This window comes from Haliotis cracherodii, unplaced genomic scaffold (assembly GCF_022045235.1).
Source record: "Haliotis cracherodii isolate W230 unplaced genomic scaffold, xgHalCrac1.p SCAF_12, whole genome shotgun sequence".
Lineage (NCBI taxonomy): Eukaryota > Metazoa > Mollusca > Gastropoda > Lepetellida > Haliotidae > Haliotis > Haliotis cracherodii.
In genome coordinates this window covers 41,593,840-41,606,501 of record NW_027266267.1, presented here as the reverse complement: position 1 = coordinate 41,606,501, position 12,662 = coordinate 41,593,840, and the positions used below count along the sequence as shown (strand labels likewise).

The 12,662-nt window shown below is 43.0% G+C and overlaps 1 protein-coding gene across 12 annotated transcripts in view; it reads right to left on the bottom strand.

The window, feature by feature from the left end:
* The window catches only part of LOC139458423 (rho GTPase-activating protein 32-like), a 178,535-nt gene that overhangs the window by 94,082 nt on the left and 71,791 nt on the right, over nt 1-12,662 (bottom strand). Inside the window, exon 1 of one of the 12 annotated variants that reach the window (XM_071239853.1) lies at nt 4,068-4,188. The exons of 10 other annotated variants lie outside the window; for them this stretch is intronic. The gene's annotated coding sequence lies outside the window, so the exon portion shown is untranslated. Of the gene's footprint in view, nt 1-3,421; nt 3,500-4,067; nt 4,189-12,662 lie in introns of those variants that run through there. One more of the 12 variants, XM_071239854.1, reaches the window with a different exon arrangement.

The window sequence follows — 12,662 nt, the reverse complement described above, 5'->3', positions numbered from 1 at the left end:
TACATCACTCTAGGACAGTCTTCAAGTTCAGACCAGTGAACTTGTCTAAGATCCTTCTATAATCCTGCAACTTTATACCATAACTAGATCTGTGCTGCTAGCTCTACATCACTCTAGGACAGTCTTCAAGTTCAGACTGGTGAACTCGTCTAAGATCCTTCTATAATCCTGCAACTTTATACCATAACTAGATCTGTGCTGCTAGCTCTACATCACTCTAGGACAGTCTTCAAGTTCAGACTGGTGAACTTGTCTAAGATCCTTCTATAATCCTGCAACTTTATACCATAACTAGATCTGTGCTGCTAGCTCTACATCACTCTAGGACAGTCTTCAAGTTCAGACCAGTGAACTTGTCTAAGATCCTTCTATAATCCTGCAACTTAATACCATAACTAGATCTGTGCTGCTAGCTCTACATCACTCTAGGACAGTCTTCAAGTTCAGACCAGTGAACTCGCCTAAGATCCTTCTATAATCCTGCAACTTTATACCATAACTAGATCTGTGCTGCTAGCTCTACATCACTCTAGGACAGTCTTCAAGTTCAGACCAGTGAACTTGTCTAAGATCCTTCTATAATCCTGCAACTTTATACCATAACTAGATCTGTGCTGCTAGCTCTACATCACTCTAGGACAGTCTTCAAGTTCAGACCAGTGAACTCGCCTAAGATCCTTCTATAATCCTGCAACTTTATACCATAACTAGATCTGTGCTGCTAGCTCTACATCACTCTAGGACAGTCTTCAAGTTCAGACCAGTGAACTTGTCTAAGATCCTTCTATAATCCTGCAACTTTATACCATAACTAGATCTGTGCTGCTAGCTCTACATCACTCTAGGACAGTCTTCAAGTTCAGACCAGTGAACTCGCCTAAGATCCTTCTATAATCCTGCAACTTAATACCATAACTAGATCCGTGTTGCTAGCTCTACATCACTCTAGGACAGTCTTCAAGTTCAGACCAGTGAACTTGTCTAAGATCCTTCTATAATCCTGCAACTTAATACCATAACTAGATCCGTGTTGCTAGCTCTACATCACTCTAGGACAGTCTTCAAGTTCAGACCAGTGAACTTGTCTAAGATCCTTCTATAATCCTGCAACTTTATACCATAACTAGATCTGTGCTGCTAGCTCTACATCACTCTAGGACAGTCTTCAAGTTCAGACCAGTGAACTCGCCTAAGATCCTTCTATAATCCTGCAACTTAATACCATAACTAGATCTGTGCTGCTAGCTCTACATCACTCTAGGACAGTCTTCAAGTTCAGACCAGTGAACTTGTCTAAGATCCTTCTATAATCCTGCAACTTAATACCATAACTAGATCTGTGCTGCTAGCTCTACATCACTCTAGGACAGTCTTCAAGTTCAGACTGGTGAACTCGCCTAAGATCCTTCTATAATCCTGCAACTTAATACCATAACTAGATCTGTGCTGCTAGCTCTACATCACTCTAGGACAGTCTTCAAGTTCAGACCAGTGAACTTGTCTAAGATCCTTCTATAATCCTGCAACTTTATACCATAACTAGATCTGTGCTGCTAGAGTTGCATCCTTTGGGCACACCAGAAACCTATGATTGTGGGTTGGAATCCTGGTTTGCACTGATTATGTTTCTAGGTTTGTCAGCACCATACCCATGCTCGTGAGTTTTTACTGAAGTGGTAAACGTCTGCGACCTGCATCACTTGGAGCTTTCCTCCCACATTGAGCGGGCACGCCGCAGTATAACTGGAATACTGTTAACAGCAGCGTTAAACTCACTCACTCACTATTCATTACCAAACTAAACTTATTGTAGACATGATGGAACAGACATATTTCTGACCATAACAAATGTTCACAAAACTAATCAGAATTAAATTGAAGTTGTTTTAGCCCCTACTTACCTAGTTCTGAAACACATTAGAGTACATCCACACCGACATACTTGTAAGGATGGACCACTACAGAAGCTGTAGGCCTGTAATGCTACAAGCCCAGACTGATGTCAGGCTGAGGACCTCCGAAATGACAGAAATAAATCATAACACCATTACCTTCACCTCATTCTATGCATTCATAATCAAGTGAGTTTGCACAGTGAGTTTACTGTTGTGGAAGATCAACAGATCCAGCAAATATCCCTGGACAATGTGAGAGCACACTGATGACGGAGTGGCATCTGCACCTCCACAAACACCAGGCTTTGTCAACACAAGGATTACCCCTCATCAGGCAATTCCAAAATCCCATCAGCACACATAGAGATTCATAATAACATGATCAGATTAAAATCAAGTTGTCCCTGTTAGTTTGTACATTTGTTATCTCTAGGAACTGTAAACTGTTGATTATGTACCTGCATGTACAGCCCATTTGACAATGTATAGAGAGAGACTATCCAGTGTTGACTATGTACCTGCATGTACAGCCCATTTGACAATGTATAGAGAGACACTATCCAGTGTTGACTATGTACCTGCATGTACAGCCCATTTGACAATGTATAGAGAGAGACCATCCAGTGTTGACTATGTACCTGCATGTACAGCCCATTTGACAATGTATAGAGAGAGACTATCCAGTGTTGACTATGTACCTGCATGTACAGCCCATTTGACAATGTATAGAGAGAGACTATCCAGTGTTGACTATGTACCTGCATGTACAGCCCATTTGACAATGTATAGAGAGACACTATTCAATGTTGACTATGTACCTGCATGTACAGCCCATTTGACAATGTATAGAGAGAGACTATCCAATGTTGACTATATACCTGCATGTAGATATATGCTCCACTGACAATTACCGGTACCTAACTTACATTGCTTCACACTGCCAGACAATCATTGATCCCCGATAAAGCAAACCCCAAACAAATGACTCTCCATTTCTGAAATATTATGTCCCATGGCGATATACATCTTATTACCTTGGCTGTGAAGGCATTGAGCAATATTCAGAGGTCATCAGAGCAGTAAGTGCTGACATCACCCTGAAGCTTTCCCGAAATACCCAACTGAGTGCAGATCTCTTATAGAGACGACCCAGGATGTTTACCATAACAGACACATATATAGACATGCTTACAACTTCATGTTGAATAGCATATCTTAATATGAAATAGTTGTTAAGTCATGTGCCTTCAGACAGAACCTCTATGAAATCCTGATTTCTGAGAGTCACGATCTCAAAACTCATGTCACCACAACATATAGTTCATATGTCTTAAAAACACAGAAAAACTGACAGTCAGTGACAAAAATATCGTGTTTACCCCCAAATAGATCTGGACCTGAAGCGGTTCCCTTCCTTAATCCTGCTGGCGTAGATATCCCCAGGATAGTCCAACTCAGGCCACTTTGAATGCTGACACACACATACATTACATCTTGATGGATGGTCAATTAAGGACGTCACTCACCTATGTGTTAACAGCAGATAATCCCCAGGAGAAGGTATTTACTTTGATCAGTGGTATAACTGGGTTATTACACCGACTGGTTAACAACTCACACAGCAAGTCCCCTGAATGGCTGCTTGGAACAGCTACAAGTGCAAAGACAACTTTCCAACACAGGAATGTATGTAGCTTCAGTGCTAGTAGATTATTGTAAGACAAAAGGACGCAGTGAGTTCTCATACATCAATGTCCCAGCATACAACCCACGAAGCTCCTCGCTCTTCGGGACACATGACACAGTTCAATCAAGCGTGACACTGACAGCTGTTTGATATGGTGCTTATACTACCCCTACCTTATACACACCTTTAATTATACACCTAGCTAAGCAAATGCTTCAAATTCCGCAGCGTATAAAACAACATGGCCTTGAGATTTGCAGTATACAAGACGTGTGGGTATATTTAGACAATGCATAGCAGTCCTAGGTATTTGCAATTCCTGCAGCAACACATGTTCCTAAGCCAGATGTTTGTCAGCATGTACAAAATACAGTAATACAATAGATGGAAAAATCCCACACAGCTGACAGTATCAGATTACCATATCTGAAAACATTATGACCAGACAATTGACTTGCTACGACAGATGACACTAAAACACCGACCTGACAAGTCTTGCCTGGTAATATCCTGTATAATAATCCAGACACGTCAACATCAACATAGTTGCTCCAACATCCTCAGCAACACTACAACATCGACAGCGACAATTTGACTACTGCGAGCAACACTGCCACAACAATGTAGTGACACAATTTCCTGGCCTGGTATGTGATGAACACATCACTGCATCTTAACAGGACATGCAGTGACAACCCTGTACATCGTCTCCGTCAGCGACCAGGGAGTAAACAACGAACGTGCGCCCTGACAGTGGCTCGCAGCAGAAATACCGGTCCAGCGACAACAACCCACCAGTTTAACGTTCTAATCTCAAGAGTTCATTTGTAAACAAACGAAGATGAAAAACTAACACAGAACATTCCTGTGTAATTCTGGGCTGTGATGGGGGGGGATGAAGAGAGGAGTGTTGTGGAGTGAGGGTAATGCTATTGTTCTGAGGGGGACCACCCCGGGCTGTGGAGTCCGTCAGTCAGATCCACCTGGGACCCTGATTGACAACCTGACTGATTGGCTCACTGATACATAGCTCCATGGACACAATCATATCAAATGGACAAGATTTTGTCTCATCTGTACTGAATGTACATTGACATGACAAACGCTTTTTTGACAAATTTAGACATTTCCAAGATATCATTTTAGATGATATTTTTCCAGTTCTTAAACTTTTATTTGTTTTAGGCAACAATTTGATTTTTTTTCCATTTATAATTATCTTTTTTGATTATTATCTTCTTAAAATATGGACCAGTTTGAAACAATATTTAATTGGGTAAGGAAGTCGGTGAGTGATTTGGTGAGTGAGTAGGTGAGTGATTTGGTGAGTGATTTGGTGAGTGAGTTGGTGAGTGAGTTGGGTTTAATGCAGCTTTGACCTGTGTTCCAGTCATATCACAGCATACAGTGTTAGAAATTGGCACTAGTCCTGTAGTCCTTGCCAAACTGCACAACAGTTGAGGTATCATAAGGACTAGTAGAAATTGGCCTTTTATAAGGATGTTGCTATATGTTATCATTATAAGAACAAGTGGACTAACACTGGCATGGCAGCTTCATGTGGTAGGAAAGTCCTGAGTGATAGAGAAGTTTGGTGAAATCAATGATCACAGGTATGGTATAAACGCACCAGTGATGATGAAGAGTGAATCTTGGATTCAAACTCACATCAGCAGCCTGACCTATGGTTTGATGACCATGCATATCCCAGCAAGCATGTGATCAGGGTAACAGGTTCTGAAGGTGGTCTGGTCACCGTGTGTCCACGGTCTCAGCACGAGGAAACTGCATGCTGGGACGACATTTATATTTGGAAACGAAGTGACCTTCGGCAACCAGGGTTCATCTTCAGTGTTTAAAATAATTAAAACAAGACAGTCGGGCAGGTGTTGCAATTACTGAAATTTGAACTCATTACCAGGCAGTGTCTGAAATAACTGCCTGCCCGCCTGCCTGTGGCTGGTAACTTTTCTGTCGGGCTGCACAAAATTTCCCTCAACCAGCCCGACTGTCTGGTAGATAATTTTTGGACTACTTATGTTATGTATTCAGTTTTATCATAACTCCTTGTAGAATCTCAAGTAATTGTTTTCATTTGCATCAAGGCCCTATTTGTCACTTACACTTACAAAAAGCAATATATCCACGATCAGTGTTCCTAGGGCTCCATAATTCTGAATACCCATTATTTCTAATTCCTTTCCTTACAAGCCAAAACATGAGTGATGCTGTGGGCACCTCCTCCTGCTTCAAGGTGAAGGTCATCACATCATGCCAAAGAAAGGGCTCAGTCACTCCTATGCCATGCTGCTACCACACCTCCGGACTCTGCAGCAGGACAACACCATGGTTCAGAGGACTACAGTGTTACCTTCCAATACTGCTGGCAGTCCTATTGAAGGAACCATGACTCACAACATCATGACAGATCTATATGATATTGCTTACCACTTCATATAGTGAGTGAGTGAGTGAGTGAGTGAGTGAGTGAGTGAGTGAGTGAGTATGGTTTAACGCTGCTTTTAGCAATATTCCAGCAATATCACGGCGGGGGACACCAGAAATGGGCTTCACAAGTTGTACCCATGTCGGGAATAGAACCCGGGTCTTCGGCTTCACGAGCAAACGCTTAAACCACTGGGCTACTCGACCGCCCCTCATTTCATAGTATTATTGAAGGGAAGGACTATTACTTGAGTAAGTAAGAGACTTGTCCAGGAAAAGACTTCCAGGTGCAGCGGTAGAAACTAACATTTTTAGTCCACTTGTCCTTATGATGATAACATGTAGCAAAACCCTTTAAAAGGGCAAGTTTCTACTAGTCCTTATGATACCTTAACTATTGGGCAGTTTGGCAAGGACTACAGACTAGTGCCAATTTCTAAAGCTGAGGTGTGAATCAACTGATCAGCCAGAATTAATCCCCACAAGGTACAGGGAAGATACCTGCATACTGGTCCCTCATCATAATGTAGTACTTTAATGTCACAGAATCTTTAATCTCAGAGGACAATATTAGCATCATTATAAAGAAGCAAGGCTATGCCACCAAATGTGTCAAAAATCCTTCCTTGGCTATAGAGCCTAAGTCACTGAGCACATTGAGTGCTGTGTGAGTGTAGCAGCACTTGTTAATTGTATGCTTGTACAGTGGTGGCCGGAAACCGGGCATGTTGGTCTATTAATGCCCCACATGTATGGAAATATGATACTGTCACCAGGGGTCACATGTCTCACACCATTGTGTCGTGGAGCTGCTAATTACAGCCATAACATGCCAGCTCTGTGAGGGGCCCACGGAGTTAACAGGGGTGACGGTGAGGTGACGAGGGGGTGACAGCGAGGTGACGAGGGGGTGACGGTGAGGTGACGAGGGGGAGACGTGAGGTGACGAGGGAGAGACATGAGGTGATGAGGGGGTGACAGCGAGGTGCCGAGGGGGTGACGTGAGGTGATGAGTCAGTAACGGCCAGCTGTATGTGGAACAAGGGAACTAAGACGGGTGACAGCGAGGTGACGAGGGGGAGATGGTGAGGTGACAAGGGGGTTACAGCGAGGTGACGAGGGGGAGATGGTAAGGTGACAAGGGGGTTACAGCGAGGTGACGAGGGGGAGATGGTGAGGTGATGAGTCAGTAACGGCCAGCTGTGTGTGGAACAAGGGAACTAAGACGGGTGACAGCGAGGTGACGAGGGGGAGATGGTGAGGTGACAAGGGGGTTACAGCGAGGTGATGAGGGGGAGATGGTGAGGTGACAAGGGGGTTACAGCGAGGTGACGAGGGGGAGATGGTGAGGTGATGAGTCAGTAACGGCCAGCTGTGTGTGGAACAAGGGAACTAAGACGGGTGACAGCGAGGTGACGAGGGGGAGATGGTGAGGTGACAAGGGGGTTACAGCGAGGTGACGAGGGGGAGATGGTAAGGTGACAAGGGGGTTACAGCGAGGTGACGAGGGGGAGATGGTGAGGTGATGAGTCAGTAACGGCCAGCTGTGTGTGGAACAAGGGAACTAAGACGGGTGACAGCGAGGTGATGAGGGGGAGACGGAGAGGTGACAAGGGGGTTACAGCGAGGTGACAAGAGGGTAAGGGTTAGGTAAGGAGGGGGTAAGGGTTAGGTAAGGAGGGGGTAAGGGTTAGGTAAGGAGGGGGTAAGGGTTAGGTGAGGAGGGGGTAAGGGTTAGGTAAGGAGGGGGTAAGGGTTAGGTAAGGAGGGGGTAAGGGTTAGGTAAGGAGGGGGTAAGGGTTAGGTAAGGAGGGGGTAAGGGTTAGGTGAGGAGGGGGTAAGGGTTAGGTAAGGAGGGGGTAAGGGTTAGGTGAGGAGGGGGTAAGGGTTAGGTGAGGAGGGGGTAAGGGTTAGGTAAGGAGGGGGTAAGGGTTAGGTAAGGAGGGGGTAAGGGTTAGGTGAGGAGGGGGTAAGGGTTAGGTGAGGAGGGGGTAAGGGTGAGGTGAGGAGGGGGTAAGGGTTAGGTGAGGAGGGGGTAAGGGTTAGGTGAGGAGGGGGTAAGGGTGAAGTGAGGAGGGGGTAAGGGTGAGGTGAGGAGGGGGTGATTATCCAGTGACCAGTAGCTGGTGTGGGTGTACAAGGAGGCAATCAGGACACACTACAGGATGGTTCCATACTGGGGAACACATGCAGTACCACTACCCCTTGCTGACAGTGCTCAATTAGCCAACAAACCTGGTGACTGAGTCACAGTCTTCACTCAACACCTCACACTGTAGCAATCCCCACACTGTAACAATCCCACCCCATATCACACACCAATATCTAACACACTGACATTATATACCTGCTGACAGTCTCCCTGTCGTCTGATGGGAAAACACACAAACATCTCACACTATTACATCCCACCCCATATCACACACCAAGAGTCACCACACTCATATACCTAACATGCTTTAGGCCTAGACCCAGAATTGCCCTAAGGCTGTACTGAAAGAAAAGTCCATGGATGTGTAGTAATTCTATCCCCCAAATAGGCTAGATATGTTGACAGGAAGGACTCCAGTCTCTTATAGGGACAACTTGTTTTTAATACTTACATAATCTAGAACTTATGATCTAAACTAATAATTACTGCCTTAGCGACTTGTGCAAGTCAACACCTAGACTAACATCTAATCCCTGAAATGAACATATTTTACAGAAAAAACAGCTAAATTATAGTTCTAAAATAAAATAAAAAGGAGCCCAGAGACTTTCTTCATTTTCAGATACTGCAGTAATCTAGACTTGCCAAACATTGTAGACTTGCACGGGCTATATTGGATACATTTGTTTCAGGGTCTGTATGAGGGACTTATCACCACCCTACCCCTTAACATCCCACTCTGTACCGCACCTGTAGCCTGTGCTATTCAAGCCCTCAGTGAAGGTCAGGAGGTTCCTCTGTCTTACACCGACAGCCTGAAAGCCCCTGACATGCCTCTCACTGTGCTGTCAGATAATGCCGGATTCCGCACACAATATCCAGGCCACTTTCACTTTGATCTGACTCTCACACTAGACAAGAGGTACTCCGTATGATAAGCAAGGTATTGTTCAGTGCACACGGATCTGAACTGATGACAATGGAAGGAAGATATTTATATTAGCTGTTACGTACTGCATATCACATGAGAAATATTTGCAGCATTAGAAATTGGCACTAGTCCTATAGTCCTTGCCAAACTACCCAATAGTTAATGTTTCATAAGGACTAGAAATTTGCCACTTTCAAGAGTTTTGCTACATGTTCTCATTATAAGGACCGGTAGTCAAAAGCTGTTAGTTTCTACGATACCGCTGATTTGCAAACATGAGAGTTGCAAACTGCGAAGACATTGAAATGATCTGAGAAACAACATGATTGAACTCAGAAATGAAGTTTCTAATTTCAAAACTTAGAATGTCAACCATCAAAGCATTATCTACTTTTTAAACTTAAGTTAAAAATTATGTTCTGTTTCTGTATAGAAAAATTATTATTAATCTCAAAATACTTCAAAAACAATAACTTGCTTCTCACTCCAGAAGTAATCACTAAGTGCACAGGTTATTGACTGACCAATGTTTGTAAGGGTTGGTACACCGCACAGTCAAGTACACAGGTTATTGACTGACCAATGTTTGTAAGGGTTGGTACACCGCACAGTCAAGTACACAGGTTATCGACTGACCAATGTTTGTAAGGGTTGGTACACTGCACAGTCAAGTACACAGGTTATTGACTGACCAATGTTTGTAAGGGTTGGTACACCGCACAGTCAAGTACACAGGTTATCGACTGACCAATGTTTGTAAGGGTTGGTACACTGCACAGTCAAGTACACAGGTTATCGACTGACCAATGTTTGTAAGTTTTGGTACACTGCACAGTCAAGTACACAGGTTATTGACTGACCAATGTTTGTAAGGGTTGGTACACCGCACAGTCAAGTACACAGGTTATCGACTGACCAATGTTTGTAAGGGTTGGTACACCGCACAGTCAAGTAAACAGGTTATCGACTGACCAATGTTTGTAAGGGTTGGTACAATGCAGTCAAGTACACAGGTTATTGACTGACCAATGTTTGTAAGGGTTGGTACACCGCACAGTCAAGTACACAGGTTATTGACTGACCAATGTTTGTAAGGGTTGGTACACTGCACAGTCAAGTACACAGGTTATTGACTGACCAATGTTTGTAAGGGTTGGTACACCGCACAGCCAAGTACACAGGTTATTGACTGACCAATGTTTGTAAGGGTTGGTACAATGCACAGTCAAGTACACAGGTTATCTACTGACCAATGTTTGTAAGGGATGGTACAATGCACAGTCAAGTACACAGGTTATTGACTGACCAATGTTTGTAAGGGTTGGTGCACCGCACAGTCAAGTGCACAGGTTATTGACTGACCAATGTTTGTAAGGGTTGGTACACTGCACAGTCAAGTACACAGGTTATTGACTGACCAATGTTTGTAAGGGTTGGTACACTGCACAGTCAAGTACCGTATTTTCTTGAGTATAGTGCGCACCCATGTATAATGCGCACCCCCCTCTAGCGGGTTCAATATTTTGGAAAAAAAGAAATTTGAATATTATGCGCAGAAAAAATTTACACCGTACCCTTTCAGCGAAGTCCGGCAAACGAACGGGTGCTGAGAAACTTCGTCAGTACAAATTCGAAATTTGAGATAAAAAATCACCAGACATGTTTATTTACCGTTTAAATAGTATTGATTGTTCTGCTAGGCATTGTTTTATATCTAGGGATTAAGATTACCTTGTGTATTTTCTCGTAAACTAAGCCGGAAACAGCAATCAGCTGTACACACGTTTTCTTGGAATCGACCGGTGATTTGGTCAAGACACACCCAGTGATATAACTTTATTTAATTTTTAATGCAAGGATCGGCAACAATTGTATCTGAAACTATTTTATTTATCAGGAATAATATATTCCATTATTTTCTTAATTAAATGCAGCCTTTACTAAACATATTTAAAATAATAATAACCCTAAGCGAAGCAGCTGATCGCTATTCCCGGGTATTATTTTTTACATGGAACATGTCTGACCAGTCACCGTCAAGGCTCACGCGCACGGGATCACGTGAGCGCGAGAATTTCATGTTGACATAGAATCGTCAAACAAAAACAAATATGACTTTTAACGAGTCAAAGTATGTCATTTATGATATATGTATCCATTCTCTGTCAACTAAAGTTCGTTTCAAGGCGTCAATAGCGGTATTCTGACCGTGGTTGCTGTTAATAACGGTGAGTTGTGCGATCTTCCGATCGCTTCACACACGATTTCGCCGAAATTAATAAAAACAATATTATAAGGAATTTTGAATAAAATTAATAAAGTAAGTTACAAACATAAGTCCAGAAATACAAAGAACACTTTTTATAGACAGACAGTGTAATTAAATAATTATTTTGCGTACTTCAGTATGGATTTGTTGACATGGTATTTCCGCTGTTTCGTGCTCACGGTAATGTCTTTCCATGGGGGAAAAAAACCATCCAAACTCATAATTCGTGTATAATGCGCACCCCCTTCTACACAGCTGTGTTTTTTCGAAAAAAAGTGCGCACTATACTCAAGAAAATACGGTACTCATCTTCCTGAGAGACAACAGGAAGGGATGAGTTATCTGCCCTTGACTGGGCCTGGATAAGCTTGGGGCACCTGTTCCGTGTTTCCCTGTTGACCTGTAGTGTTTACTGCCCACCTGGCATGTCCAGTTACACAGCCATAAATCACACACAGGGTCACTACTGTCAACTACACTGTAAATAGAAATTGCCCTCCAACTCGCTTTCGGTGAAGGTATGTGAAAAATCCAGAACTGCACGTTTACCTCTTCCATAAAAGAGTTAACTTCATGAAATTGACGTGTAAGTTTTTAAAAACCGTTTCAATAATCTTCATTAGGACAACAATATAATATATACGTCTGAATATATCTGATTGAATTGGAAAAAAAAATACTCCACACTGCTGGTGAGTGAGGTGAGTGGGTGCTATATGGTGAGTGGTGGGTGGGAGAGTGGGTGGTGGTAGGAGTGTGGAGTGTGGGGTTAGTGAGTGTGTGGTGTAGATCTTAGTTCTTCCTAATGCTAAACAAATTTCTGTCATTCTAGAACCCTTGAGGTATTATAATCCTGGCTCCTTAATGAGATATCCTGCAAGCAAATTAAGCAGATTAAATTAACAGTGATACTATAAGAGAACACCCTCTTGAAACCTGAGTACCATGAAGATACCTGGGTTAGAATTTGCCTTCAGCAGCCCATGCTTGTCATAAGAGACGACCAACAGGATCGGGTGGTCATGCTTGCTGATTTGGTTGATGCATGTCATCGTATCCCAATTGTGTAAATCAATCCTCATAATATCAATCACTGGATTGTCTGGTCCAGATTCGATTATTTACAGACCACCATCATATAGTTGAAATATTGCTGAATGCAGCGATGAAGAACAAACAAACTAACTTAAAAGTTGAACTTCTAGCCCTGAGGATAACTGTGATTTTAGAAAAACTGACTCAGGGGTGATGGCAAGTACAGTTAGAATCTCTGTTATAAAAGG